This window comes from Syngnathus scovelli, chromosome 15 (genome assembly GCF_024217435.2).
Source record: "Syngnathus scovelli strain Florida chromosome 15, RoL_Ssco_1.2, whole genome shotgun sequence".
NCBI lineage: Eukaryota > Metazoa > Chordata > Actinopteri > Syngnathiformes > Syngnathidae > Syngnathus > Syngnathus scovelli.
Genome location: NC_090861.1, coordinates 13,887,267 through 13,914,498, shown reverse-complemented (window position 1 = coordinate 13,914,498; position 27,232 = coordinate 13,887,267). Strand labels below are relative to the sequence as shown.

The window sequence follows — 27,232 nt, the reverse complement described above, 5'->3', positions numbered from 1 at the left end:
GACAGCTTTTTATGCGGTAGCACGAATTTGCCGTTGCGACCTGCATTTTGCTGAATCAAAATAAATGCCTTGAAAAGTTTAAAAACACTTCATGGAAGTCACTTCACTGGTTTCTTTTATATCAAACAAATTGTTTTAGGTTATTCACCTGACATGTTTCGGCGGTTTCTTCCGCCTTCATCAGAGTGTCACAGATGTGATGGTGACGCGTCTTTATCAGCTGATGGATCAACATGTCAGGTGAATAACCTAAAACAATTTGTTTGATATAAAAGAAACCAGTGAAGTGATTAAATAAGGAAAAACAAAATGAACTTAGTACAATTACTTCATGGAAGTGTTGTGTTGGGTTCTTTTACAAGTCAAGCCTGCTGCTTTGAGTTCACAGGGAGCCATGCTCACTGTACATAGTCTGCTCTCTAGCGGTAAAAAATTTAACTACAATGCTGTGGATGTCACCACATAATATAGCTTTCAAACTCGTGTTATAGTTTCAATGTCGGAGTTTAAATTAGGCTTGCTGTTTCCGGATGCCATTCGTGATGGGTGTTGTAAAAAATAGCTTCTTAAACGATTGAAGTGCACATAAGAAAAAGAAAAAGCTTACAGCACCTGGTATTCCCAGGCAGTCTCCCATCCAAGTACTAACCAGGCCCGACCCTGCTTAGCTTCCGAGATCGGACGAGATCGGGCGTTCTCAGGGTAGTATGGCCGTAAGCCGTGAGGTGACCCAACATTTTGCAATTTATAGACACAATCGCCCCTGAAACTAGCGAGCGAGCCAATGAAGCCTTCAAAACTGCTTCGGCACATGGAGACCAAGCATCCTGCATTAAAAGACAAACCTTAACCACTTCGGGTTTCATTGTCTCCGATTACGCCTGGATGGGACCGGCTCGTTTCTGAGAAACAAGCTCGGTGCTCCCAATAATTCAACGTAATGGTGACTTTTATTTTTATGTGGTTTATATTTGTTTTTATGCCAGTCGTATCATTTTATTTAATCGTATTTACCGTATTTGCCGGTGTACAGGTCGACTCGGTGTATAAGTCGACCCCCTAAAATTCGACGGAAATTTACGATTTTATGATATATCCTTTGTATAAGTCGAGCTCAATTGTTGCATTATATTAAACTTCAAAATTCAATATGCGAAATTTATTGACGAAATGTGTTCAAATTCTGGGAGGCCGTGCGCATGCTGCTGTTTATAAGCACCGCGGAGGAGATCGCGGCCGGCGAGCTCGCGCACGCCGCCCGGCACCAACGGGAGGCCGGAAATAGCTCCAAGCCGAGCGGAACGGCACTTTATAAGCACCGCGGAGGAGATCGCGGCGCCTCATTGGACTTCCAGCCGCCGGCGAGCTCGCGCACCCGCCCGGCACATCCGGGAGGCCGTGCGCACAAGCCAAGTGGCCGAAAATAGCCCCCGCCGAGCGGATCGGCTGTTTATAAGCACCGCGGAGGTGGTCGCGGCGCCTCATTCGACTTCCAGCGGCCGGCGAGCTCGCGCACCCGCCCGGCACATCCGGGAGGCCGTGCGCACGAGCCAAGTGGCCGAAAATAGCCCCGCCGAGCGGATCGGCTGTTTATAAGCACCGCGGAGGTGGTCGCGGCGCCTCATTCGACTTCCAGCGGCCGGCGAGCCCGCGCACCCGCCCGGCACATCCGGGAGGCCGTGCGCACGAGCCAAGTGGCCGAAAATAGCCCCCGCCGAGCGGATCGGCTGTTTATAAGCACCGCGGAGGTGGTCGCGGCGCCTCATTCGACTTCCAGCGGCCGGCGAGCTCGCGCACCCGCCCGGCACATCCGGGAGGCCGTGCGCACGAGCCAAGTGGCCGAAAATAGCCCCCGCCGAGCGGATCGGCTGTTTAAAAGCACCGCGGAGGTGGTCGCGGCGCCTCATTCGACTTCCAGCGGCCGGCGAGCTCGCGCACCCGCCCGGCACATCCGGGAGGCCGTGCGCACGAGCCAAGTGGCCGAAAATAGCCCCCGCCGAGCGGATCGGCTGTTTATAAGCACCGCGGAGGTGGTCGCGGCGCCTCATTCGACTTCAAGCGGCCGGCGAGCTCGCGCACCCGCCCGGCACATCCGGGAGGCCGTGTGCACGAGCCAAGTGGCCGAAAATAGTCCATGCCGAGCGGATCGGCTGTTTATAAGCACCGCGGAGGTGGTCGCGGCGCCTCATTCGACTTCCAGCGGCCAGCGAGCTCGCGCACCCGCCCGGCACATCCGGGAGGCCGTGCGCACGAGCCAAGTGGCCGAAAATAGCCCCCGCCGAGCGGATCGGCTGTTTATAAGCACCGCGGAGGTGGTCGCGGCGCCTCATTCGACTTCAAGCGGCCGGCGAGCTCGCGCACCCGCCCGGCACATCCGGGAGGCCGTGCGCACGAGCCAAGTGGCCGAAAATAGCCCCCGCCGAGCGGATCGGCTGTTTATAAGCACCGCGGAGGTGGTCGCGGCGCCTCATTCGACTTCCAGCGGCCGGCGAGCCCGCGCACCCGCCTGGCACATCCGGGAGGCCGTGCACACGAGCCAAGTGGCCGAAAATAGCCCCCGCCGAGCGGATCGGCTGTTTATAAGCACCGCGGGGGTGGTCGCGGCGCCTCATTCGACTTCCAGCGGCCGGCGAGCTCGCGCACCCGCCCGGCACATCCGGGAGGCCGTGCGCACGAGCCAAGTGGCCGAAAATAGCCCCCGCCGAGCGGATCGGCTGTTTATAAGCACCGCGGAGGTGGTCGCGGCGCCTCATTCGACTTCCAGCGGCCGGCGAGCCTGCGCACCCGCCCGGCACATCCGGGAGGCCGTGCGCACGAGCCAAGTGGCCGAAAATAGCCCCCGCCGAGCGGATCGGCTGTTTATAAGCACCGCGGAGGTGGCCGCGGCGCCTCATTCGACTTCCAGCGGCCGGCGAGCTCGCGCACCCGCCCGGCACATCCGGGAGGCCGTGCGCACGAGCCAAGTGGCCGAAAATAGCCCCCGCCGAGCGGATCGGCTGTTTATAAGCACCGCGGAGGTGGTCGCGGCGCCTCATTCGACTTCCAGCGGCCGGCGAGCTCGCGCACCCGCCCGGCACATCCGGGAGGCTGTGCGCACGAGCCAAGTGGCCGAAAATAGCCCCCGCCGAGCGGATCGGCTGTTTATAAGCACCGCGGAGGTGGTCGCGGCGCCTCATTCGACTTCCAGCGGCCGGCGAGCTCGCGCACCCGCCCGGCACATCCGGGAGGCCGTGCGCACGAGCCAAGTGGCCGAAAATAGCCCCCGCCGAGCGGATCGGCTGTTTATAAGCACCGCGGAGGTGGTCGCGGCGCCTCATTCGACTTCTAGCGGCCGGCGAGCTCGCGCACCCGCCCGGCACATCCGGGAGGCCGTGCGCACGAGCCAAGTGGCCGAAAATAGCCCCCGCCGAGCGGATCGGCTGTTTATAAGCACCGCGGAGGTGGTCGCGGCGCCTCATTCGACTTCCAGCGGCCGGCGAGCTCGCGCACCCGCCCGGCACATCCGGGAGGCCGTGCGCACGAGCCAAGTGGCCGAAAATAGCCCCCGCCGAGCGGATCGGCTGTTTATAAGCACCGCGGAGGTGGTCGCGGCGCCTCATTCGACTTCCAGCGGCCGGCGAGCTCGCGCACCCGCCCGGCACATCCGGGAGGCCGTGCGCACGAGCCAAGTGGCCGAAAATAGCCCCCGCCGAGCGGATCGGCTGTTTATAAGCACCGCGGAGGTGGTCGCGGCGCCTCATTCGACTTCCAGCGGCCGGCGAGCTCGCGCACCCGCCCGGCACATCCGGGAGGCCGTGCGCACGAGCCAAGTGGCCGAAAATAGCCCCCGCCGAGCGGATCGGCTGTTTATAAGCACCGCGGAGGTGGTCGCGGCGCCTCATTCGACTTCCAGCGGCCGGCGAGCTCGCGCACCCGCCCGGCACATCCGGGAGGCCGTGCGCACGAGCCAAGTGGCCGAAAATAGCCCCCGCCGAGCGGATCGGCTGTTTATAAGCACCGCGGAGGTGGTCGCGGCGCCTCATTCGACTTCCAGCGGCCGGCGAGATCGCGCACCCGCCCGGCACATCCGGGAGGCCGTGCGCACGAGCCAAGTGGCCGAAAATAGCCCCCGCCGAGCGGATCGGCTGTTTATAAGCACCGCGGAGGTGGTCGCGGCGCCTCATTCGACTTCCAGCGGCCGGCGAGCTCGCGCACCCGCCCGGCACATCCGGGAGGCCGTGCGCACGAGCCAAGTGGCCGAAAATAGCCCCCGCCGAGCGGATCGGCTGTTTATAAGCACCGCGGAGGTGGTCGCGGCGCCTCATTCGACTTCCAGCGGCCGGCGAGCCCGCGCACCCGCCCGGCACATCCGGGAGGCCGTGCGCACGAGCCAAGTGGCCGAAAATAGCCCCCGCCGAGCGGATCGGCTGTTTATAAGCACCGCGGAGGTGGCCGCGGCGCCTCATTCGACTTCCAGCGGCCGGCGAGCTCGCGCACCCGCCCGGCACATCCGGGAGGCCGTGCGCACGAGCCAAGTGGCCGAAAATAGCCCCCGCCGAGCGGATCGGCTGTTTATAAGCACCGCGGAGGTGGTCGCGGCGCCTCATTCGACTTCCAGCGGCCGGCGAGCTCGCGCACCCGCCCGGCACATCCGGGAGGCCGTGCGCACGAGCCAAGTGGACGAAAATAGCCCCCGCCGAGCGGATCGGCTGTTTGTAAGCACCGCGGAGGTGGTCGCGGCGCCTCATTCGACTTCCAGCGGCCGGCGAGCTCGCGCACCCGCCCGGCACATCCGGGAGGCCGTGCGCACGAGCCAAGTGGCCGAAAATAGCCCCCGCCGAGCGGATCGGCTGTTTATAAGCACCGCGGAGGTGGTCGCGGCGCCTCATTCGACTTCCAGCGGCCGGCGAGCTCGCGCACCCGCCCGGCACATCCGGGAGGCCGTGCGCACGAGCCAAGTGGCCGAAAATAGCCCCCGCCGAGCGGATCGGCTGTTTATAAGCACCGCGGAGGTGGTCGCGGCGCCTCATTCGACTTCCAGCGGGCCGCGCACTCGCGCACGCCGCCCGGTTCAAATTTTCTAAGTGCAACGCACAATGAGATGCATGAGAAACGGCCTTGGTTACCATCACATTTGAAGCGATGAATACGAAGTTAAATTTTATGACTCGGTGTATAAGTCGAGGTCGATTTTTTTCGGTCGATTTTGGATCGAAAAAGGTCGACCAATACACCGGCAAAAACGGTATATATACTTATTATAAATGTAGTATTTATTTATATTGATTTATTGTTTATTTATATATATAAAGGCAGGTCCGCAAAAATATTTCTGACGCGTAGCCGGTCCGTGGCGCAAGAAAGGTTGGGGACCACTAGTCTAAAAGAATCTGGCCGTAACTGGAATAGGGTTCTACGCGAATGCCCAACGGAAAAGTGAAGTGCACAAAACCTGCATTTGGCTGTATCAAAATAAATGTCATGAAAAAGGTAAAAACACTACATGGAAGCGCAATGTGTTGTGCTGGGTTCTTTTACAAGTAAAGACTGCTGCTTTGAGTTCACAGGGAGCCATGCTCTTTATTCACTGTACATAGTCTGTCCTCTAGCGGTAAAAACGTGAACTGCAATGCTATGGCTGTCGCCACACAATGTAGGTTTTAAACTCGTGTTGTAGTTTCAGTGTCGGAGTTCAAACTAGGCTTGCAGTTTCCGAATGCCATTCGTGATGGGTGCTGTAAAAAGTTCTTGGCTTAAACGATTGAAGTGCACATAAGAAAAAAAAAAAAAAAAAAAAAAGCTTACGGTAACTGGTATTCCCAGGCGGTCTCCCATCCAAGTACTAACCAGGCCCGACCCTGCTTAGCCTCCGAGATCGGACGAGAGCGGGCGCTCTCAGGGTAGTATTGCCGTAAGCCGTGAAACCGCTCAGAATTTTTCATTTTATAGACACAATCGCCCCTGAAACCATGCCAAGCAGCGGCGGGACTTGATGGCTGTGGTAAAAGTTTCCTTTCACAATTGACGTGGGAAAAAAAAAAAAAAAAAGGCTTTCAGCACCTGGTATTCCCGGACGGTCACCCTTCCCTTTTGTTTTTTTTTTGTTTTTTTTACAACCAGGGCCGAAACAGGCTTTCTTCCAAGGCTTTTGGTGTTTTCTGGAAACATGGCTATCATGAAAAGTTATTGACAGCTTTTTATGCGGTAGCACGAATTTGCCGTTGCGACCTGCATTTTGCTGAATCAAAATAAATGCCTTGAAAAGTTTAAAAACACTTCATGGAAGTCACTTCACTGGTTTCTTTTATATCAAACAAATTGTTTTAGGTTATTCACCTGACATGTTTCGGCGGTTTCTTCCGCCTTCATCAGAGTGTCACAGATGTGATGGTGACGCGTCTTTATCAGCTGATGGATCAACATGTCAGGTGAATAACCTAAAACAATTTGTTTGATATAAAAGAAACCAGTGAAGTGATTAAATAAGGAAAAACAAAATGAACTTAGTACAATTACTTCATGGAAGTGTTGTGTTGGGTTCTTTTACAAGTCAAGCCTGCTGCTTTGAGTTCACAGGGAGCCATGCTCACTGTACATAGTCTGCTCTCTAGCGGTAAAAAATTTAACTACAATGCTGTGGATGTCACCACATAATATAGCTTTCAAACTCGTGTTATAGTTTCAATGTCGGAGTTTAAATTAGGCTTGCTGTTTCCGGATGCCATTCGTGATGGGTGTTGTAAAAAATAGCTTCTTAAACGATTGAAGTGCACATAAGAAAAAGAAAAAGCTTACAGCACCTGGTATTCCCAGGCGGTCTCCCATCCAAGTACTAACCAGGCCCGACCCTGCTTAGCTTCCGAGATCGGAGGAGATCGGGCGTTCTCAGGGTAGTATGGCCGTAAGCCGTGAGGTGACCCAACATTTTGCAATTTATAGACACAATCGCCCCTGAAACTAGCGAGCGAGCCAATGAAGCCTTCAAAACTGCTTCGGCACATGGAGACCAAGCATCCTGCATTAAAAGACAAACCTTAACCACTTCGGGTTTCATTGTCTCCGATTACGCCTGGATGGGACCGGCTCGTTTCTGAGAAACAAGCTCGGTGCTCCCAATAATTCAACGTAATGGTGACTTTTATTTTTATGTGGTTTATATTTGTTTTTATGCCAGTCGTATCATTTTATTTAATCGTATTTACCGTATTTGCCGGTGTACAGGTCGACTCGGTGTATAAGTCGACCCCCTAAAATTCGACGGAAATTTACGATTTTATGATATATCCTTTGTATAAGTCGAGCTCAATTGTTGCATTATATTAAACTTCAAAATTCAATATGCGAAATTTATTGACGAAATGTGTTCAAATTCTGGGAGGCCGTGCGCATGCTGCTGTTTATAAGCACCGCGGAGGAGATCGCGGCCGGCGAGCTCGCGCACGCCGCCCGGCACCAACGGGAGGCCGGAAATAGCTCCAAGCCGAGCGGATCGGCACTTTATAAGCACCGCGGAGGAGATCGCGGCGCCTCATTGGACTTCCAGCCGCCGGCGAGCTCGCGCACCCGCCCGGCACATCCGGGAGGCCGTGCGCACAAGCCAAGTGGCCGAAAATAGCCCCCGCCGAGCGGATCGGCTGTTTATAAGCACCGCGGAGGTGGTCGCGGCGCCTCATTCGACTTCCAGCGGCCGGCGAGCTCGCGCACCCGCCCGGCACATCCGGGAGGCCGTGCGCACGAGCCAAGTGGCCGAAAATAGCCCCGCCGAGCGGATCGGCTGTTTATAAGCACCGCGGAGGTGGTCGCGGCGCCTCATTCGACTTCCAGCGGCCGGCGAGCCCGCGCACCCGCCCGGCACATCCGGGAGGCCGTGCGCACGAGCCAAGTGGCCGAAAATAGCCCCCGCCGAGCGGATCGGCTGTTTATAAGCACCGCGGAGGTGGTCGCGGCGCCTCATTCGACTTCCAGCGGCCGGCGAGCTCGCGCACCCGCCCGGCACATCCGGGAGGCCGTGCGCACGAGCCAAGTGGCCGAAAATAGCCCCCGCCGAGCGGATCGGCTGTTTAAAAGCACCGCGGAGGTGGTCGCGGCGCCTCATTCGACTTCCAGCGGCCGGCGAGCTCGCGCACCCGCCCGGCACATCCGGGAGGCCGTGCGCACGAGCCAAGTGGCCGAAAATAGCCCCCGCCGAGCGGATCGGCTGTTTATAAGCACCGCGGAGGTGGTCGCGGCGCCTCATTCGACTTCAAGCGGCCGGCGAGCTCGCGCACCCGCCCGGCACATCCGGGAGGCCGTGTGCACGAGCCAAGTGGCCGAAAATAGTCCATGCCGAGCGGATCGGCTGTTTATAAGCACCGCGGAGGTGGTCGCGGCGCCTCATTCGACTTCCAGCGGCCAGCGAGCTCGCGCACCCGCCCGGCACATCCGGGAGGCCGTGCGCACGAGCCAAGTGGCCGAAAATAGCCCCCGCCGAGCGGATCGGCTGTTTATAAGCACCGCGGAGGTGGTCGCGGCGCCTCATTCGACTTCAAGCGGCCGGCGAGCTCGCGCACCCGCCCGGCACATCCGGGAGGCCGTGCGCACGAGCCAAGTGGCCGAAAATAGCCCCCGCCGAGCGGATCGGCTGTTTATAAGCACCGCGGAGGTGGTCGCGGCGCCTCATTCGACTTCCAGCGGCCGGCGAGCCCGCGCACCCGCCTGGCACATCCGGGAGGCCGTGCGCACGAGCCAAGTGGCCGAAAATAGCCCCCGCCGAGCGGATCGGCTGTTTATAAGCACCGCGGGGGTGGTCGCGGCGCCTCATTCGACTTCCAGCGGCCGGCGAGCTCGCGCACCCGCCCGGCACATCCGGGAGGCCGTGCGCACGAGCCAAGTGGCCGAAAATAGCCCCCGCCGAGCGGATCGGCTGTTTATAAGCACCGCGGAGGTGGTCGCGGCGCCTCATTCGACTTCCAGCGGCCGGCGAGCCTGCGCACCCGCCCGGCACATCCGGGAGGCCGTGCGCACGAGCCAAGTGGCCGAAAATAGCCCCCGCCGAGCGGATCGGCTGTTTATAAGCACCGCGGAGGTGGCCGCGGCGCCTCATTCGACTTCCAGCGGCCGGCGAGCTCGCGCACCCGCCCGGCACATCCGGGAGGCCGTGCGCACGAGCCAAGTGGCCGAAAATAGCCCCCGCCGAGCGGATCGGCTGTTTATAAGCACCGCGGAGGTGGTCGCGGCGCCTCATTCGACTTCCAGCGGCCGGCGAGCTCGCGCACCCGCCCGGCACATCCGGGAGGCTGTGCGCACGAGCCAAGTGGCCGAAAATAGCCCCCGCCGAGCGGATCGGCTGTTTATAAGCACCGCGGAGGTGGTCGCGGCGCCTCATTCGACTTCCAGCGGCCGGCGAGCTCGCGCACCCGCCCGGCACATCCGGGAGGCCGTGCGCACGAGCCAAGTGGCCGAAAATAGCCCCCGCCGAGCGGATCGGCTGTTTATAAGCACCGCGGAGGTGGTCGCGGCGCCTCATTCGACTTCTAGCGGCCGGCGAGCTCGCGCACCCGCCCGGCACATCCGGGAGGCCGTGCGCACGAGCCAAGTGGCCGAAAATAGCCCCCGCCGAGCGGATCGGCTGTTTATAAGCACCGCGGAGGTGGTCGCGGCGCCTCATTCGACTTCCAGCGGCCGGCGAGCTCGCGCACCCGCCCGGCACATCCGGGAGGCCGTGCGCACGAGCCAAGTGGCCGAAAATAGCCCCCGCCGAGCGGATCGGCTGTTTATAAGCACCGCGGAGGTGGTCGCGGCGCCTCATTCGACTTCCAGCGGCCGGCGAGCTCGCGCACCCGCCCGGCACATCCGGGAGGCCGTGCGCACGAGCCAAGTGGCCGAAAATAGCCCCCGCCGAGCGGATCGGCTGTTTATAAGCACCGCGGAGGTGGTCGCGGCGCCTCATTCGACTTCCAGCGGCCGGCGAGCTCGCGCACCCGCCCGGCACATCCGGGAGGCCGTGCGCACGAGCCAAGTGGCCGAAAATAGCCCCCGCCGAGCGGATCGGCTGTTTATAAGCACCGCGGAGGTGGTCGCGGCGCCTCATTCGACTTCCAGCGGCCGGCGAGCTCGCGCACCCGCCCGGCACATCCGGGAGGCCGTGCGCACGAGCCAAGTGGCCGAAAATAGCCCCCGCCGAGCGGATCGGCTGTTTATAAGCACCGCGGAGGTGGTCGCGGCGCCTCATTCGACTTCCAGCGGCCGGCGAGATCGCGCACCCGCCCGGCACATCCGGGAGGCCGTGCGCACGAGCCAAGTGGCCGAAAATAGCCCCCGCCGAGCGGATCGGCTGTTTATAAGCACCGCGGAGGTGGTCGCGGCGCCTCATTCGACTTCCAGCGGCCGGCGAGCTCGCGCACCCGCCCGGCACATCCGGGAGGCCGTGCGCACGAGCCAAGTGGCCGAAAATAGCCCCCGCCGAGCGGATCGGCTGTTTATAAGCACCGCGGAGGTGGTCGCGGCGCCTCATTCGACTTCCAGCGGCCGGCGAGCCCGCGCACCCGCCCGGCACATCCGGGAGGCCGTGCGCACGAGCCAAGTGGCCGAAAATAGCCCCCGCCGAGCGGATCGGCTGTTTATAAGCACCGCGGAGGTGGCCGCGGCGCCTCATTCGACTTCCAGCGGCCGGCGAGCTCGCGCACCCGCCCGGCACATCCGGGAGGCCGTGCGCACGAGCCAAGTGGCCGAAAATAGCCCCCGCCGAGCGGATCGGCTGTTTATAAGCACCGCGGAGGTGGTCGCGGCGCCTCATTCGACTTCCAGCGGCCGGCGAGCTCGCGCACCCGCCCGGCACATCCGGGAGGCCGTGCGCACGAGCCAAGTGGACGAAAATAGCCCCCGCCGAGCGGATCGGCTGTTTGTAAGCACCGCGGAGGTGGTCGCGGCGCCTCATTCGACTTCCAGCGGCCGGCGAGCTCGCGCACCCGCCCGGCACATCCGGGAGGCCGTGCGCACGAGCCAAGTGGCCGAAAATAGCCCCCGCCGAGCGGATCGGCTGTTTATAAGCACCGCGGAGGTGGTCGCGGCGCCTCATTCGACTTCCAGCGGCCGGCGAGCTCGCGCACCCGCCCGGCACATCCGGGAGGCCGTGCGCACGAGCCAAGTGGCCGAAAATAGCCCCCGCCGAGCGGATCGGCTGTTTATAAGCACCGCGGAGGTGGTCGCGGCGCCTCATTCGACTTCCAGCGGGCCGCGCACTCGCGCACGCCGCCTGGTTCAAATTTTCTAAGTGCAACGCACAATGAGATGCATGAGAAACGGCCTTGGTTACCATCACATTTGAAGCGATGAATACGAAGTTAAATTTTATGACTCGGTGTATAAGTCGAGGTCGATTTTTTTCGGTCGATTTTGGATCGAAAAAGGTCGACCAATACACCGGCAAAAACGGTATATATACTTATTATAAATGTAGTATTTATTTATATTGATTTATTGTTTATTTATATATATAAAGGCAGGTCCGCAAAAATATTTCTGACGCGTAGCCGGTCCGTGGCGCAAGAAAGGTTGGGGACCACTAGTCTAAAAGAATCTGGCCGTAACTGGAATAGGGTTCTACGCGAATGCCCAACGGAAAAGTGAAGTGCACAAAACCTGCATTTGGCTGTATCAAAATAAATGTCATGAAAAAGGTAAAAACACTACATGGAAGCGCAATGTGTTGTGCTGGGTTCTTTTACAAGTAAAGACTGCTGCTTTGAGTTCACAGGGAGCCATGCTCTTTATTCACTGTACATAGTCTGTCCTCTAGCGGTAAAAACGTGAACTGCAATGCTATGGCTGTCGCCACACAATGTAGGTTTTAAACTCGTGTTGTAGTTTCAGTGTCGGAGTTCAAACTAGGCTTGCAGTTTCCGAATGCCATTCGTGATGGGTGCTGTAAAAAGTTCTTGGCTTAAACGATTGAAGTGCACATAAGAAAAAAAAAAAAAAAAAAAAAGCTTACGGTAACTGGTATTCCCAGGCGGTCTCCCATCCAAGTACTAACCAGGCCCGACCCTGCTTAGCCTCCGAGATCGGACGAGAGCGGGCGCTCTCAGGGTAGTATTGCCGTAAGCCGTGAAACCGCTCAGAATTTTTCATTTTATAGACACAATCGCCCCTGAAACCATGCCAAGCAGCGGCGGGACTTGATGGCTGTGGTAAAAGTTTCCTTTCACAATTGACGTGGGAAAAAAAAAAAAAAAAAGGCTTTCAGCACCTGGTATTCCCGGACGGTCACCCTTCCCTTTTGTTTTTTTTTTGTTTTTTTTACAACCAGGGCCGAAACAGGCTTTCTTCCAAGGCTTTTGGTGTTTTCTGGAAACATGGCTATCATGAAAAGTTATTGACAGCTTTTTATGCGGTAGCACGAATTTGCCGTTGCGACCTGCATTTTGCTGAATCAAAATAAATGCCTTGAAAAGTTTAAAAACACTTCATGGAAGTCACTTCACTGGTTTCTTTTATATCAAACAAATTGTTTTAGGTTATTCACCTGACATGTTTCGGCGGTTTCTTCCGCCTTCATCAGAGTGTCACAGATGTGATGGTGACGCGTCTTTATCAGCTGATGGATCAACATGTCAGGTGAATAACCTAAAACAATTTGTTTGATATAAAAGAAACCAGTGAAGTGATTAAATAAGGAAAAACAAAATGAACTTAGTACAATTACTTCATGGAAGTGTTGTGTTGGGTTCTTTTACAAGTCAAGCCTGCTGCTTTGAGTTCACAGGGAGCCATGCTCACTGTACATAGTCTGCTCTCTAGCGGTAAAAAATTTAACTACAATGCTGTGGATGTCACCACATAATATAGCTTTCAAACTCGTGTTATAGTTTCAATGTCGGAGTTTAAATTAGGCTTGCTGTTTCCGGATGCCATTCGTGATGGGTGTTGTAAAAAATAGCTTCTTAAACGATTGAAGTGCACATAAGAAAAAGAAAAAGCTTACAGCACCTGGTATTCCCAGGCGGTCTCCCATCCAAGTACTAACCAGGCCCGACCCTGCTTAGCTTCCGAGATCGGAGGAGATCGGGCGTTCTCAGGGTAGTATGGCCGTAAGCCGTGAGGTGACCCAACATTTTGCAATTTATAGACACAATCGCCCCTGAAACTAGCGAGCGAGCCAATGAAGCCTTCAAAACTGCTTCGGCACATGGAGACCAAGCATCCTGCATTAAAAGACAAACCTTAACCACTTCGGGTTTCATTGTCTCCGATTACGCCTGGATGGGACCGGCTCGTTTCTGAGAAACAAGCTCGGTGCTCCCAATAATTCAACGTAATGGTGACTTTTATTTTTATGTGGTTTATATTTGTTTTTATGCCAGTCGTATCATTTTATTTAATCGTATTTACCGTATTTGCCGGTGTACAGGTCGACTCGGTGTATAAGTCGACCCCCTAAAATTCGACGGAAATTTACGATTTTATGATATATCCTTTGTATAAGTCGAGCTCAATTGTTGCATTATATTAAACTTCAAAATTCAATATGCGAAATTTATTGACGAAATGTGTTCAAATTCTGGGAGGCCGTGCGCATGCTGCTGTTTATAAGCACCGCGGAGGAGATCGCGGCCGGCGAGCTCGCGCACGCCGCCCGGCACCAACGGGAGGCCGGAAATAGCTCCAAGCCGAGCGGATCGGCACTTTATAAGCACCGCGGAGGAGATCGCGGCGCCTCATTGGACTTCCAGCCGCCGGCGAGCTCGCGCACCCGCCCGGCACATCCGGGAGGCCGTGCGCACAAGCCAAGTGGCCGAAAATAGCCCCCGCCGAGCGGATCGGCTGTTTATAAGCACCGCGGAGGTGGTCGCGGCGCCTCATTCGACTTCCAGCGGCCGGCGAGCTCGCGCACCCGCCCGGCACATCCGGGAGGCCGTGCGCACGAGCCAAGTGGCCGAAAATAGCCCCGCCGAGCGGATCGGCTGTTTATAAGCACCGCGGAGGTGGTCGCGGCGCCTCATTCGACTTCCAGCGGCCGGCGAGCCCGCGCACCCGCCCGGCACATCCGGGAGGCCGTGCGCACGAGCCAAGTGGCCGAAAATAGCCCCCGCCGAGCGGATCGGCTGTTTATAAGCACCGCGGAGGTGGTCGCGGCGCCTCATTCGACTTCCAGCGGCCGGCGAGCTCGCGCACCCGCCCGGCACATCCGGGAGGCCGTGCGCACGAGCCAAGTGGCCGAAAATAGCCCCCGCCGAGCGGATCGGCTGTTTAAAAGCACCGCGGAGGTGGTCGCGGCGCCTCATTCGACTTCCAGCGGCCGGCGAGCTCGCGCACCCGCCCGGCACATCCGGGAGGCCGTGCGCACGAGCCAAGTGGCCGAAAATAGCCCCCGCCGAGCGGATCGGCTGTTTATAAGCACCGCGGAGGTGGTCGCGGCGCCTCATTCGACTTCAAGCGGCCGGCGAGCTCGCGCACCCGCCCGGCACATCCGGGAGGCCGTGTGCACGAGCCAAGTGGCCGAAAATAGTCCATGCCGAGCGGATCGGCTGTTTATAAGCACCGCGGAGGTGGTCGCGGCGCCTCATTCGACTTCCAGCGGCCAGCGAGCTCGCGCACCCGCCCGGCACATCCGGGAGGCCGTGCGCACGAGCCAAGTGGCCGAAAATAGCCCCCGCCGAGCGGATCGGCTGTTTATAAGCACCGCGGAGGTGGTCGCGGCGCCTCATTCGACTTCAAGCGGCCGGCGAGCTCGCGCACCCGCCCGGCACATCCGGGAGGCCGTGCGCACGAGCCAAGTGGCCGAAAATAGCCCCCGCCGAGCGGATCGGCTGTTTATAAGCACCGCGGAGGTGGTCGCGGCGCCTCATTCGACTTCCAGCGGCCGGCGAGCCCGCGCACCCGCCTGGCACATCCGGGAGGCCGTGCGCACGAGCCAAGTGGCCGAAAATAGCCCCCGCCGAGCGGATCGGCTGTTTATAAGCACCGCGGGGGTGGTCGCGGCGCCTCATTCGACTTCCAGCGGCCGGCGAGCTCGCGCACCCGCCCGGCACATCCGGGAGGCCGTGCGCACGAGCCAAGTGGCCGAAAATAGCCCCCGCCGAGCGGATCGGCTGTTTATAAGCACCGCGGAGGTGGTCGCGGCGCCTCATTCGACTTCCAGCGGCCGGCGAGCCTGCGCACCCGCCCGGCACATCCGGGAGGCCGTGCGCACGAGCCAAGTGGCCGAAAATAGCCCCCGCCGAGCGGATCGGCTGTTTATAAGCACCGCGGAGGTGGCCGCGGCGCCTCATTCGACTTCCAGCGGCCGGCGAGCTCGCGCACCCGCCCGGCACATCCGGGAGGCCGTGCGCACGAGCCAAGTGGCCGAAAATAGCCCCCGCCGAGCGGATCGGCTGTTTATAAGCACCGCGGAGGTGGTCGCGGCGCCTCATTCGACTTCCAGCGGCCGGCGAGCTCGCGCACCCGCCCGGCACATCCGGGAGGCTGTGCGCACGAGCCAAGTGGCCGAAAATAGCCCCCGCCGAGCGGATCGGCTGTTTATAAGCACCGCGGAGGTGGTCGCGGCGCCTCATTCGACTTCCAGCGGCCGGCGAGCTCGCGCACCCGCCCGGCACATCCGGGAGGCCGTGCGCACGAGCCAAGTGGCCGAAAATAGCCAACGCCGAGCGGATCGGCTGTTTATAAGCACCGCGGAGGTGGTCGCGGCGCCTCATTCGACTTCTAGCGGCCGGCGAGCTCGCGCACCCGCCCGGCACATCCGGGAGGCCGTGCGCACGAGCCAAGTGGCCGAAAATAGCCCCCGCCGAGCGGATCGGCTGTTTATAAGCACCGCGGAGGTGGTCGCGGCGCCTCATTCGACTTCCAGCGGCCGGCGAGCTCGCGCACCCGCCCGGCACATCCGGGAGGCCGTGCGCACGAGCCAAGTGGCCGAAAATAGCCCCCGCCGAGCGGATCGGCTGTTTATAAGCACCGCGGAGGTGGTCGCGGCGCCTCATTCGACTTCCAGCGGCCGGCGAGCTCGCGCACCCGCCCGGCACATCCGGGAGGCCGTGCGCACGAGCCAAGTGGCCGAAAATAGCCCCCGCCGAGCGGATCGGCTGTTTATAAGCACCGCGGAGGTGGTCGCGGCGCCTCATTCGACTTCCAGCGGCCGGCGAGCTCGCGCACCCGCCCGGCACATCCGGGAGGCCGTGCGCACGAGCCAAGTGGCCGAAAATAGCCCCCGCCGAGCGGATCGGCTGTTTATAAGCACCGCGGAGGTGGTCGCGGCGCCTCATTCGACTTCCAGCGGCCGGCGAGCTCGCGCACCCGCCCGGCACATCCGGGAGGCCGTGCGCACGAGCCAAGTGGCCGAAAATAGCCCCCGCCGAGCGGATCGGCTGTTTATAAGCACCGCGGAGGTGGTCGCGGCGCCTCATTCGACTTCCAGCGGCCGGCGAGATCGCGCACCCGCCCGGCACATCCGGGAGGCCGTGCGCACGAGCCAAGTGGCCGAAAATAGCCCCCGCCGAGCGGATCGGCTGTTTATAAGCACCGCGGAGGTGGTCGCGGCGCCTCATTCGACTTCCAGCGGCCGGCGAGCTCGCGCACCCGCCCGGCACATCCGGGAGGCCGTGCGCACGAGCCAAGTGGCCGAAAATAGCCCCCGCCGAGCGGATCGGCTGTTTATAAGCACCGCGGAGGTGGTCGCGGCGCCTCATTCGACTTCCAGCGGCCGGCGAGCCCGCGCACCCGCCCGGCACATCCGGGAGGCCGTGCGCACGAGCCAAGTGGCCGAAAATAGCCCCCGCCGAGCGGATCGGCTGTTTATAAGCACCGCGGAGGTGGCCGCGGCGCCTCATTCGACTTCCAGCGGCCGGCGAGCTCGCGCACCCGCCCGGCACATCCGGGAGGCCGTGCGCACGAGCCAAGTGGCCGAAAATAGCCCCCGCCGAGCGGATCGGCTGTTTATAAGCACCGCGGAGGTGGTCGCGGCGCCTCATTCGACTTCCAGCGGCCGGCGAGCTCGCGCACCCGCCCGGCACATCCGGGAGGCCGTGCGCACGAGCCAAGTGGACGAAAATAGCCCCCGCCGAGCGGATCGGCTGTTTGTAAGCACCGCGGAGGTGGTCGCGGCGCCTCATTCGACTTCCAGCGGCCGGCGAGCTCGCGCACCCGCCCGGCACATCCGGGAGGCCGTGCGCACGAGCCAAGTGGCCGAAAATAGCCCCCGCCGAGCGGATCGGCTGTTTATAAGCACCGCGGAGGTGGTCGCGGCGCCTCATTCGACTTCCAGCGGCCGGCGAGCTCGCGCACCCGCCCGGCACATCCGGGAGGCCGTGCGCACGAGCCAAGTGGCCGAAAATAGCCCCCGCCGAGCGGATCGGCTGTTTATAAGCACCGCGGAGGTGGTCGCGGCGCCTCATTCGACTTCCAGCGGGCCGCGCACTCGCGCACGCCGCCTGGTTCAAATTTTCTAAGTGCAACGCACAATGAGATGCATGAGAAACGGCCTTGGTTACCATCACATTTGAAGCGATGAATACGAAGTTAAATTTTATGACTCGGTGTATAAGTCGAGGTCGATTTTTTTCGGTCGATTTTGGATCGAAAAAGGTCGACCAATACACCGGCAAAAACGGTATATATACTTATTATAAATGTAGTATTTATTTATATTGATTTATTGTTTATTTATATATATAAAGGCAGGTCCGCAAAAATATTTCTGACGCGTAGCCGGTCCGTGGCGCAAGAAAGGTTGGGGACCACTAGTCTAAAAGAATCTGGCCGTAACTGGAATAGGGTTCTACGCGAATGCCCAACGGAAAAGTGAAGTGCACAAAACCTGCATTTGGCTGTATCAAAATAAATGTCATGAAAAAGGTAAAAACACTACATGGAAGCGCAATGTGTTGTGCTGGGTTCTTTTACAAGTAAAGACTGCTGCTTTGAGTTCACAGGGAGCCATGCTCTTTATTCACTGTACATAGTCTGTCCTCTAGCGGTAAAAACGTGAACTGCAATGCTATGGCTGTCGCCACACAATGTAGGTTTTAAACTCGTGTTGTAGTTTCAGTGTCGGAGTTCAAACTAGGCTTGCAGTTTCCGAATGCCATTCGTGATGGGTGCTGTAAAAAGTTCTTGGCTTAAACGATTGAAGTGCACATAAGAAAAAAAAAAAAAAAAAAAAAGCTTACGGTAACTGGTATTCCCAGGCGGTCTCCCATCCAAGTACTAACCAGGCCCGACCCTGCTTAGCCTCCGAGATCGGACGAGAGCGGGCGCTCTCAGGGTAGTATTGCCGTAAGCCGTGAAACCGCTCAGAATTTTTCATTTTATAGACACAATCGCCCCTGAAACCATGCCAAGCAGCGGCGGGACTTGATGGCTGTGGTAAAAGTTTCCTTTCACAATTGACGTGGGAAAAAAAAAAAAAAAAAGGCTTTCAGCACCTGGTATTCCCGGACGGTCACCCTTCCCTTTTGTTTTTTTTTTGTTTTTTTTACAACCAGGGCCGAAACAGGCTTTCTTCCAAGGCTTTTGGTGTTTTCTGGAAACATGGCTATCATGAAAAGTTATTGACAGCTTTTTATGCGGTAGCACGAATTTGCCGTTGCGACCTGCATTTTGCTGAATCAAAATAAATGCCTTGAAAAGTTTAAAAACACTTCATGGAAGTCACTTCACTGGTTTCTTTTATATCAAACAAATTGTTTTAGGTTATTCACCTGACATGTTTCGGCGGTTTCTTCCGCCTTCATCAGAGTGTCACAGATGTGATGGTGACGCGTCTTTATCAGCTGATGGATCAACATGTCAGGTGAATAACCTAAAACAATTTGTTTGATATAAAAGAAACCAGTGAAGTGATTAAATAAGGAAAAACAAAATGAACTTAGTACAATTACTTCATGGAAGTGTTGTGTTGGGTTCTTTTACAAGTCAAGCCTGCTGCTTTGAGTTCACAGGGAGCCATGCTCACTGTACATAGTCTGCTCTCTAGCGGTAAAAAATTTAACTACAATGCTGTGGATGTCACCACATAATATAGCTTTCAAACTCGTGTTATAGTTTCAATGTCGGAGTTTAAATTAGGCTTGCTGTTTCCGGATGCCATTCGTGATGGGTGTTGTAAAAAATAGCTTCTTAAACGATTGAAGTGCACATAAGAAAAAGAAAAAGCTTACAGCACCTGGTATTCCCAGGCGGTCTCCCATCCAAGTACTAACCAGGCCCGACCCTGCTTAGCTTCCGAGATCGGAGGAGATCGGGCGTTCTCAGGGTAGTATGGCCGTAAGCCGTGAGGTGACCCAACATTTTGCAATTTATAGACACAATCGCCCCTGAAACTAGCGAGCGAGCCAATGAAGCCTTCAAAACTGCTTCGGCACATGGAGACCAAGCATCCTGCATTAAAAGACAAACCTTAACCACTTCGGGTTTCATTGTCTCCGATTACGCCTGGATGGGACCGGCTCGTTTCTGAGAAACAAGCTCGGTGCTCCCAATAATTCAACGTAATGGTGACTTTTATTTTTATGTGGTTTATATTTGTTTTTATGCCAGTCGTATCATTTTATTTAATCGTATTTACCGTATTTGCCGGTGTACAGGTCGACTCGGTGTATAAGTCGACCCCCTAAAATTCGACGGAAATTTACGATTTTATGATATATCCTTTGTATAAGTCGAGCTCAATTGTTGCATTATATTAAACTTCAAAATTCAATATGCGAAATTTATTGACGAAATGTGTTCAAATTCTGGGAGGCCGTGCGCATGCTGCTGTTTATAAGCACCGCGGAGGAGATCGCGGCCGGCGAGCTCGCGCACGCCGCCCGGCACCAACGGGAGGCCGGAAATAGCTCCAAGCCGAGCGGATCGGCACTTTATAAGCACCGCGGAGGAGATCGCGGCGCCTCATTGGACTTCCAGCCGCCGGCGAGCTCGCGCACCCGCCCGGCACATCCGGGAGGCCGTGCGCACAAGCCAAGTGGCCGAAAATAGCCCCCGCCGAGCGGATCGGCTGTTTATAAGCACCGCGGAGGTGGTCGCGGCGCCTCATTCGACTTCCAGCGGCCGGCGAGCTCGCGCACCCGCCCGGCACATCCGGGAGGCCGTGCGCACGAGCCAAGTGGCCGAAAATAGCCCCGCCGAGCGGATCGGCTGTTTATAAGCACCGCGGAGGTGGTCGCGGCGCCTCATTCGACTTCCAGCGGCCGGCGAGCCCGCGCACCCGCCCGGCACATCCGGGAGGCCGTGCGCACGAGCCAAGTGGCCGAAAATAGCCCCCGCCGAGCGGATCGGCTGTTTATAAGCACCGCGGAGGTGGTCGCGGCGCCTCATTCGACTTCCAGCGGCCGGCGAGCTCGCGCACCCGCCCGGCACATCCGGGAGGCCGTGCGCACGAGCCAAGTGGCCGAAAATAGCCCCCGCCGAGCGGATCGGCTGTTTAAAAGCACCGCGGAGGTGGTCGCGGCGCCTCATTCGACTTCCAGCGGCCGGCGAGCTCGCGCACCCGCCCGGCACATCCGGGAGGCCGTGCGCACGAGCCAAGTGGCCGAAAATAGCCCCCGCCGAGCGGATCGGCTGTTTATAAGCACCGCGGAGGTGGTCGCGGCGCCTCATTCGACTTCAAGCGGCCGGCGAGCTCGCGCACCCGCCCGGCACATCCGGGAGGCCGTGTGCACGAGCCAAGTGGCCGAAAATAGTCCATGCCGAGCGGATCGGCTGTTTATAAGCACCGCGGAGGTGGTCGCGGCGCCTCATTCGACTTCCAGCGGCCAGCGAGCTCGCGCACCCGCCCGGCACATCCGGGAGGCCGTGCGCACGAGCCAAGTGGCCGAAAATAGCCCCCGCCGAGCGGATCGGCTGTTTATAAGCACCGCGGAGGTGGCCGCGGCGCCTCATTCGACTTCCAGCGGCCGGCGAGCTCGCGCACCCGCCCGGCACATCCGGGAGGCCGTGCGCACGAGCCAAGTGGCCGAAAATAGCCCCCGCCGAGCGGATCGGCTGTTTATAAGCACCGCGGAGGTGGTCGCGGCGCCTCATTCGACTTCCAGCGGCCGGCGAGCTCGCGCACCCGCCCGGCACATCCGGGAGGCTGTGCGCACGAGCCAAGTGGCCGAAAATAGCCCCCGCCGAGCGGATCGGCTGTTTATAAGCACCGCGGAGGTGGTCGCGGCGCCTCATTCGACTTCCAGCGGCCGGCGAGCTCGCGCACCCGCCCGGCACATCCGGGAGGCCGTGCGCACGAGCCAAGTGGCCGAAAATAGCCCCCGCCGAGCGGATCGGCTGTTTATAAGCACCGCGGAGGTGGTCGCGGCGCCTCATTCGACTTCTAGCGGCCGGCGAGCTCGCGCACCCGCCCGGCACATCCGGGAGGCCGTGCGCACGAGCCAAGTGGCCGAAAATAGCCCCCGCCGAGCGGATCGGCTGTTTATAAGCACCGCGGAGGTGGTCGCGGCGCCTCATTCGACTTCCAGCGGCCGGCGAGCTCGCGCACCCGCCCGGCACATCCGGGAGGCCGTGCGCACGAGCCAAGTGGCCGAAAATAGCCCCCGCCGAGCGGATCGGCTGTTTATAAGCACCGCGGAGGTGGTCGCGGCGCCTCATTCGACTTCCAGCGGCCGGCGAGCTCGCGCACCCGCCCGGCACATCCGGGAGGCCGTGCGCACGAGCCAAGTGGCCGAAAATAGCCCCCGCCGAGCGGATCGGCTGTTTATAAGCACCGCGGAGGTGGTCGCGGCGCCTCATTCGACTTCCAGCGGCCGGCGAGCTCGCGCACCCGCCCGGCACATCCGGGAGGCCGTGCGCACGAGCCAAGTGGCCGAAAATAGCCCCCGCCGAGCGGATCGGCTGTTTATAAGCACCGCGGAGGTGGTCGCGGCGCCTCATTCGACTTCCAGCGGCCGGCGAGCTCGCGCACCCGCCCGGCACATCCGGGAGGCCGTGCGCACGAGCCAAGTGGCCGAAAATAGCCCCCGCCGAGCGGATCGGCTGTTTATAAGCACCGCGGAGGTGGTCGCGGCGCCTCATTCGACTTCCAGCGCCCGGCGAGCTCGCGCACCCGCCCGGCACATCCGGGAGGCCGTGCGCACGAGCCAAGTGGCCGAAAATAGCCCCCGCCGAGCGGATCGGCTGTTTATAAGCACCGCGGAGGTGGTCGCGGCGCCTCATTCGACTTCCAGCGGCCGGCGAGCCCGCGCACCCGCCCGGCACATCCGGGAGGCCGTGCGCACGAGCCAAGTGGCCGAAAATAGCCCCCGCCGAGCGGATCGGCTGTTTATAAGCACCGCGGAGGTGGTCGCGGCGCCTCATTCGACTTCCAGCGGCCAGCGAGCTCGCGCACCCGCCCGGCACATCCGGGAGGCCGTGCGCACGAGCCAAGTGGCCGAAAATAGCCCCCGCCGAGCGGATCGGCTGTTTATAAGCACCGCGGAGGTGGTCGCGGCGCCTCATTCGACTTCCAGCGGCCGGCGAGCTCGCGCACCCGCCCGGCACATCCGGGAGGCCGTGCGCACGAGCCAAGTGGCCGAAAATAGCCCCCGCCGAGCGGATCGGCTGTTTATAAGCACCGCGGAGGTGGTCGCGGCGCCTCATTCGACTTCCAGCGGCCGGCGAGCTCGCGCACCCGCCCGGCACATCCGGGAGGCCGTGCGCACGAGCCAAGTGGCCGAAAATAGCCCCCGCCGAGCGGATCGGCTGTTTATAAGCACCGCGGAGGTGGTCGCGGCGCCTCATTCGACTTCCAGCGGCCGGCGAGCTCGCGCACCCGCCCGGCACATCCGGGAGGCCGTGCGCACGAGCCAAGTGGCCGAAAATAGCCCCCGCCGAGCGGATCGGCTGTTTATAAGCACCGCGGAGGTGGTCGCGGCGCCTCATTCGACTTCCAGCGGCCGGCGAGCTCGCGCACCCGCCCGGCACATCCGGGAGGCCGTGCGCACGAGCCAAGTGGCCGAAAATAGCCCCCGCCGAGCGGATCGGCTGTTTATAAGCACCGCGGAGGTGGTCGCGGCGCCTCATTCGACTTCCAGCGGCCGGCGAGCTCGCGCACCCGCCCGGCACATCCGGGAGGCCGTGCGCACGAGCCAAGTGGCCGAAAATAGCCCCCGCCGAGCGGATCGGCTGTTTATAAGCACCGCGGAGGTGGTCGCGGCGCCTCATTCGACTTCCAGCGGCCGGCGAGCTCGCGCACCCGCCCGGCACATCCGGGAGGCCGTGCGCACGAGCCAAGTGGCCGAAAATAGCCCCCGCCGAGCGGATCGGCTGTTTAAAAGCACCGCGGAGGTGGTCGCGGCGCCTCATTCGACTTCCAGCGGCCGGCGAGCTCGCGCACCCGCCCGGCACATCCGGGAGGCCGTGCGCACGAGCCAAGTGGCCGAAAATAGCCCCCGCCGAGCGGATCGGCTGTTTATAAGCACCGCGGAGGTGGTCGCGGCGCCTCATTCGACTTCAAGCGGCCGGCGAGCTCGCGCACCCGCCCGGCACATCCGGGAGGCCGTGTGCACGAGCCAAGTGGCCGAAAATAGTCCATGCCGAGCGGATCGGCTGTTTATAAGCACCGCGGAGGTGGTCGCGGCGCCTCATTCGACTTCCAGCGGCCAGCGAGCTCGCGCACCCGCCCGGCACATCCGGGAGGCCGTGCGCACGAGCCAAGTGGCCGAAAATAGCCCCCGCCGAGCGGATCGGCTGTTTATAAGCACCGCGGAGGTGGCCGCGGCGCCTCATTCGACTTCCAGCGGCCGGCGAGCTCGCGCACCCGCCCGGCACATCCGGGAGGCCGTGCGCACGAGCCAAGTGGCCGAAAATAGCCCCCGCCGAGCGGATCGGCTGTTTATAAGCACCGCGGAGGTGGTCGCGGCGCCTCATTCGACTTCCAGCGGCCGGCGAGCTCGCGCACCCGCCCGGCACATCCGGGAGGCTGTGCGCACGAGCCAAGTGGCCGAAAATAGCCCCCGCCGAGCGGATCGGCTGTTTATAAGCACCGCGGAGGTGGTCGCGGCGCCTCATTCGACTTCCAGCGGCCGGCGAGCTCGCGCACCCGCCCGGCACATCCGGGAGGCCGTGCGCACGAGCCAAGTGGCCGAAAATAGCCCCCGCCGAGCGGATCGGCTGTTTATAAGCACCGCGGAGGTGGTCGCGGCGCCTCATTCGACTTCTAGCGGCCGGCGAGCTCGCGCACCCGCCCGGCACATCCGGGAGGCCGTGCGCACGAGCCAAGTGGCCGAAAATAGCCCCCGCCGAGCGGATCGGCTGTTTATAAGCACCGCGGAGGTGGTCGCGGCGCCTCATTCGACTTCCAGCGGCCGGCGAGCTCGCGCACCCGCCCGGCACATCCGGGAGGCCGTGCGCACGAGCCAAGTGGCCGAAAATAGCCCCCGCCGAGCGGATCGGCTGTTTATAAGCACCGCGGAGGTGGTCGCGGCGCCTCATTCGACTTCCAGCGGCCGGCGAGCTCGCGCACCCGCCCGGCACATCCGGGAGGCCGTGCGCACGAGCCAAGTGGCCGAAAATAGCCCCCGCCGAGCGGATCGGCTGTTTATAAGCACCGCGGAGGTGGTCGCGGCGCCTCATTCGACTTCCAGCGGCCGGCGAGCTCGCGCACCCGCCCGGCACATCCGGGAGGCCGTGCGCACGAGCCAAGTGGCCGAAAATAGCCCCCGCCGAGCGGATCGGCTGTTTATAAGCACCGCGGAGGTGGTCGCGGCGCCTCATTCGACTTCCAGCGGCCGGCGAGCTCGCGCACCCGCCCGGCACATCCGGGAGGCCGTGCGCACGAGCCAAGTGGCCGAAAATAGCCCCCGCCGAGCGGATCGGCTGTTTATAAGCACCGCGGAGGTGGTCGCGGCGCCTCATTCGACTTCCAGCGGCCGGCGAGCTCGCGCACCCGCCCGGCACATCCGGGAGGCCGTGCGCACGAGCCAAGTGGCCGAAAATAGCCCCCGCCGAGCGGATCGGCTGTTTATAAGCACCGCGGAGGTGGTCGCGGCGCCTCATTCGACTTCCAGCGGCCGGCGAGCCCGCGCACCCGCCCGGCACATCCGGGAGGCCGTGCGCACGAGCCAAGTGGCCGAAAATAGCCCCCGCCGAGCGGATCGGCTGTTTATAAGCACCGCGGAGGTGGTCGCGGCGCCTCATTCGACTTCCAGCGGCCAGCGAGCTCGCGCACCCGCCCGGCACATCCGGGAGGCCGTGCGCACGAGCCAAGTGGCCGAAAATAGCCCCCGCCGAGCGGATCGGCTGTTTATAAGCACCGCGGAGGTGGTCGCGGCGCCTCATTCGACTTCCAGCGGCCGGCGAGCTCGCGCACCCGCCCGGCACATCCGGGAGGCCGTGCGCACGAGCCAAGTGGCCGAAAATAGCCCCCGCCGAGCGGATCGGCTGTTTATAAGCACCGCGGAGGTGGTCGCGGCGCCTCATTCGACTTCCAGCGGCCGGCGAGCTCGCGCACCCGCCCGGCACATCCGGGAGGCCGTGCGCACGAGCCAAGTGGCCGAAAATAGCCCCCGCCGAGCGGATCGGCTGTTTATAAGCACCGCGGAGGTGGTCGCGGCGCCTCATTCGACTTCCAGCGGCCGGCGAGCTCGCGCACCCGCCCGGCACATCCGGGAGGCCGTGCGCACGAGCCAAGTGGCCGAAAATAGCCCCCGCCGAGCGGATCGGCTGTTTATAAGCACCGCGGAGGTGGTCGCGGCGCCTCATTCGACTTCCAGCGGCCGGCGAGCTCGCGCACCCGCCCGGCACATCCGGGAGGCCGTGCGCACGAGCCAAGTGGCCGAAAATAGCCCCCGCCGAGCGGATCGGCTGTTTATAAGCACCGCGGAGGTGGTCGCGGCGCCTCATTCGACTTCCAGCGGCCGGCGAGCTCGCGCACCCGCCCGGCACATCCGGGAGGCCGTGCGCACGAGCCAAGTGGCCGAAAATAGCCCCCGCCGAGCGGATCGGCTGTTTATAAGCACCGCGGAGGTGGTCGCGGCGCCTCATTCGACTTCCAGCGGGCCGCGCACTCGCGCACGCCGCCCGGTTCAAATTTTCTAAGTGCAACGCACAATGAGATGCATGAGAAACGGCCTTGGTTACCATCACATTTGAAGCGATGAATACGAAGTTAAATTTTATGACTCGGTGTATAAGTCGAGGTCGATTTTTTTCGGTCGATTTTGGATCGAAAAAGGTCGACCAATACACCGGCAAAAACGGTATATATACTTATTATAAATGTAGTATTTATTTATATTGATTTATTGTTTATTTATATATATAAAGGCAGGTCCGCAAAAATATTTCTGACGCGTAGCCGGTCCGTGGCGCAAGAAAGGTTGGGGACCACTAGTCTAAAAGAATCTGGCCGTAACTGGAATAGGGTTCTACGCGAATGCCCAACGGAAAAGTGAAGTGCACAAAACCTGCATTTGGCTGTATCAAAATAAATGTCATGAAAAAGGTAAAAACACTACATGGAAGCGCAATGTGTTGTGCTGGGTTCTTTTACAAGTAAAGACTGCTGCTTTGAGTTCACAGGGAGCCATGCTCTTTATTCACTGTACATAGTCTGTCCTCTAGCGGTAAAAACGTGAACTGCAATGCTATGGCTGTCGCCACACAATGTAGGTTTTAAACTCGTGTTGTAGTTTCAGTGTCGGAGTTCAAACTAGGCTTGCAGTTTCCGAATGCCATTCGTGATGGGTGCTGTAAAAAGTTCTTGGCTTAAACGATTGAAGTGCACATAAGAAAAAAAAAAAAAAAAAAAAAGCTTACGGTAACTGGTATTCCCAGGCGGTCTCCCATCCAAGTACTAACCAGGCCCGACCCTGCTTAGCCTCCGAGATCGGACGAGAGCGGGCGCTCTCAGGGTAGTATTGCCGTAAGCCGTGAAACCGCTCAGAATTTTTCATTTTATAGACACAATCGCCCCTGAAACCATGCCAAGCAGCGGCGGGACTTGATGGCTGTGGTAAAAGTTTCCTTTCACAATTGACGTGGGAAAAAAAAAAAAAAAAAGGCTTTCAGCACCTGGTATTCCCGGACGGTCACCCTTCCCTTTTGTTTTTTTTTTGTTTTTTTTACAACCAGGGCCGAAACAGGCTTTCTTCCAAGGCTTTTGGTGTTTTCTGGAAACATGGCTATCATGAAAAGTTATTGACAGCTTTTTATGCGGTAGCACGAATTTGCCGTTGCGACCTGCATTTTGCTGAATCAAAATAAATGCCTTGAAAAGTTTAAAAACACTTCATGGAAGTCACTTCACTGGTTTCTTTTATATCAAACAAATTGTTTTAGGTTATTCACCTGACATGTTTCGGCGGTTTCT

The 27,232-nt window shown here is 60.0% G+C and overlaps 4 non-coding genes and 4 pseudogenes across 4 annotated transcripts; all 8 read right to left on the bottom strand.

Annotated features, from left to right (window-relative positions):
• Window positions 1–600: 600 nt before the first annotated feature.
• On the bottom strand, window positions 601–719 carry LOC125982879 (5S ribosomal RNA). The gene has a single exon (XR_007486533.1). It is a non-coding gene; the product is annotated as a 5S ribosomal RNA (ribosomal RNA).
• Window positions 720–5,777: 5,058 nt separating this feature from the next.
• LOC125982816 (5S ribosomal RNA) lies at window positions 5,778–5,896 on the bottom strand (annotated as a pseudogene).
• Window positions 5,897–6,767: 871 nt separating this feature from the next.
• LOC125982878 (5S ribosomal RNA) lies at window positions 6,768–6,886 on the bottom strand. The gene has a single exon (XR_007486532.1). It is a non-coding gene; the product is annotated as a 5S ribosomal RNA (ribosomal RNA).
• Window positions 6,887–11,943: 5,057 nt separating this feature from the next.
• Window positions 11,944–12,062, bottom strand: LOC125982814 (5S ribosomal RNA; annotated as a pseudogene).
• An 871-nt stretch (window positions 12,063–12,933) lies between these two features.
• Window positions 12,934–13,052, bottom strand: LOC125982877 (5S ribosomal RNA). Its single transcript, XR_007486531.1, has one exon. It is a non-coding gene; the product is annotated as a 5S ribosomal RNA (ribosomal RNA).
• Window positions 13,053–18,109: 5,057 nt separating this feature from the next.
• Window positions 18,110–18,228, bottom strand: LOC125982812 (5S ribosomal RNA; annotated as a pseudogene).
• An 871-nt stretch (window positions 18,229–19,099) lies between these two features.
• On the bottom strand, window positions 19,100–19,218 carry LOC125982875 (5S ribosomal RNA). The gene has a single exon (XR_007486529.1). It is a non-coding gene; the product is annotated as a 5S ribosomal RNA (ribosomal RNA).
• Window positions 19,219–26,672: 7,454 nt separating this feature from the next.
• On the bottom strand, window positions 26,673–26,791 carry LOC125982811 (5S ribosomal RNA; annotated as a pseudogene).
• Between the last annotated feature and the right edge of the window lie 441 nt (window positions 26,792–27,232).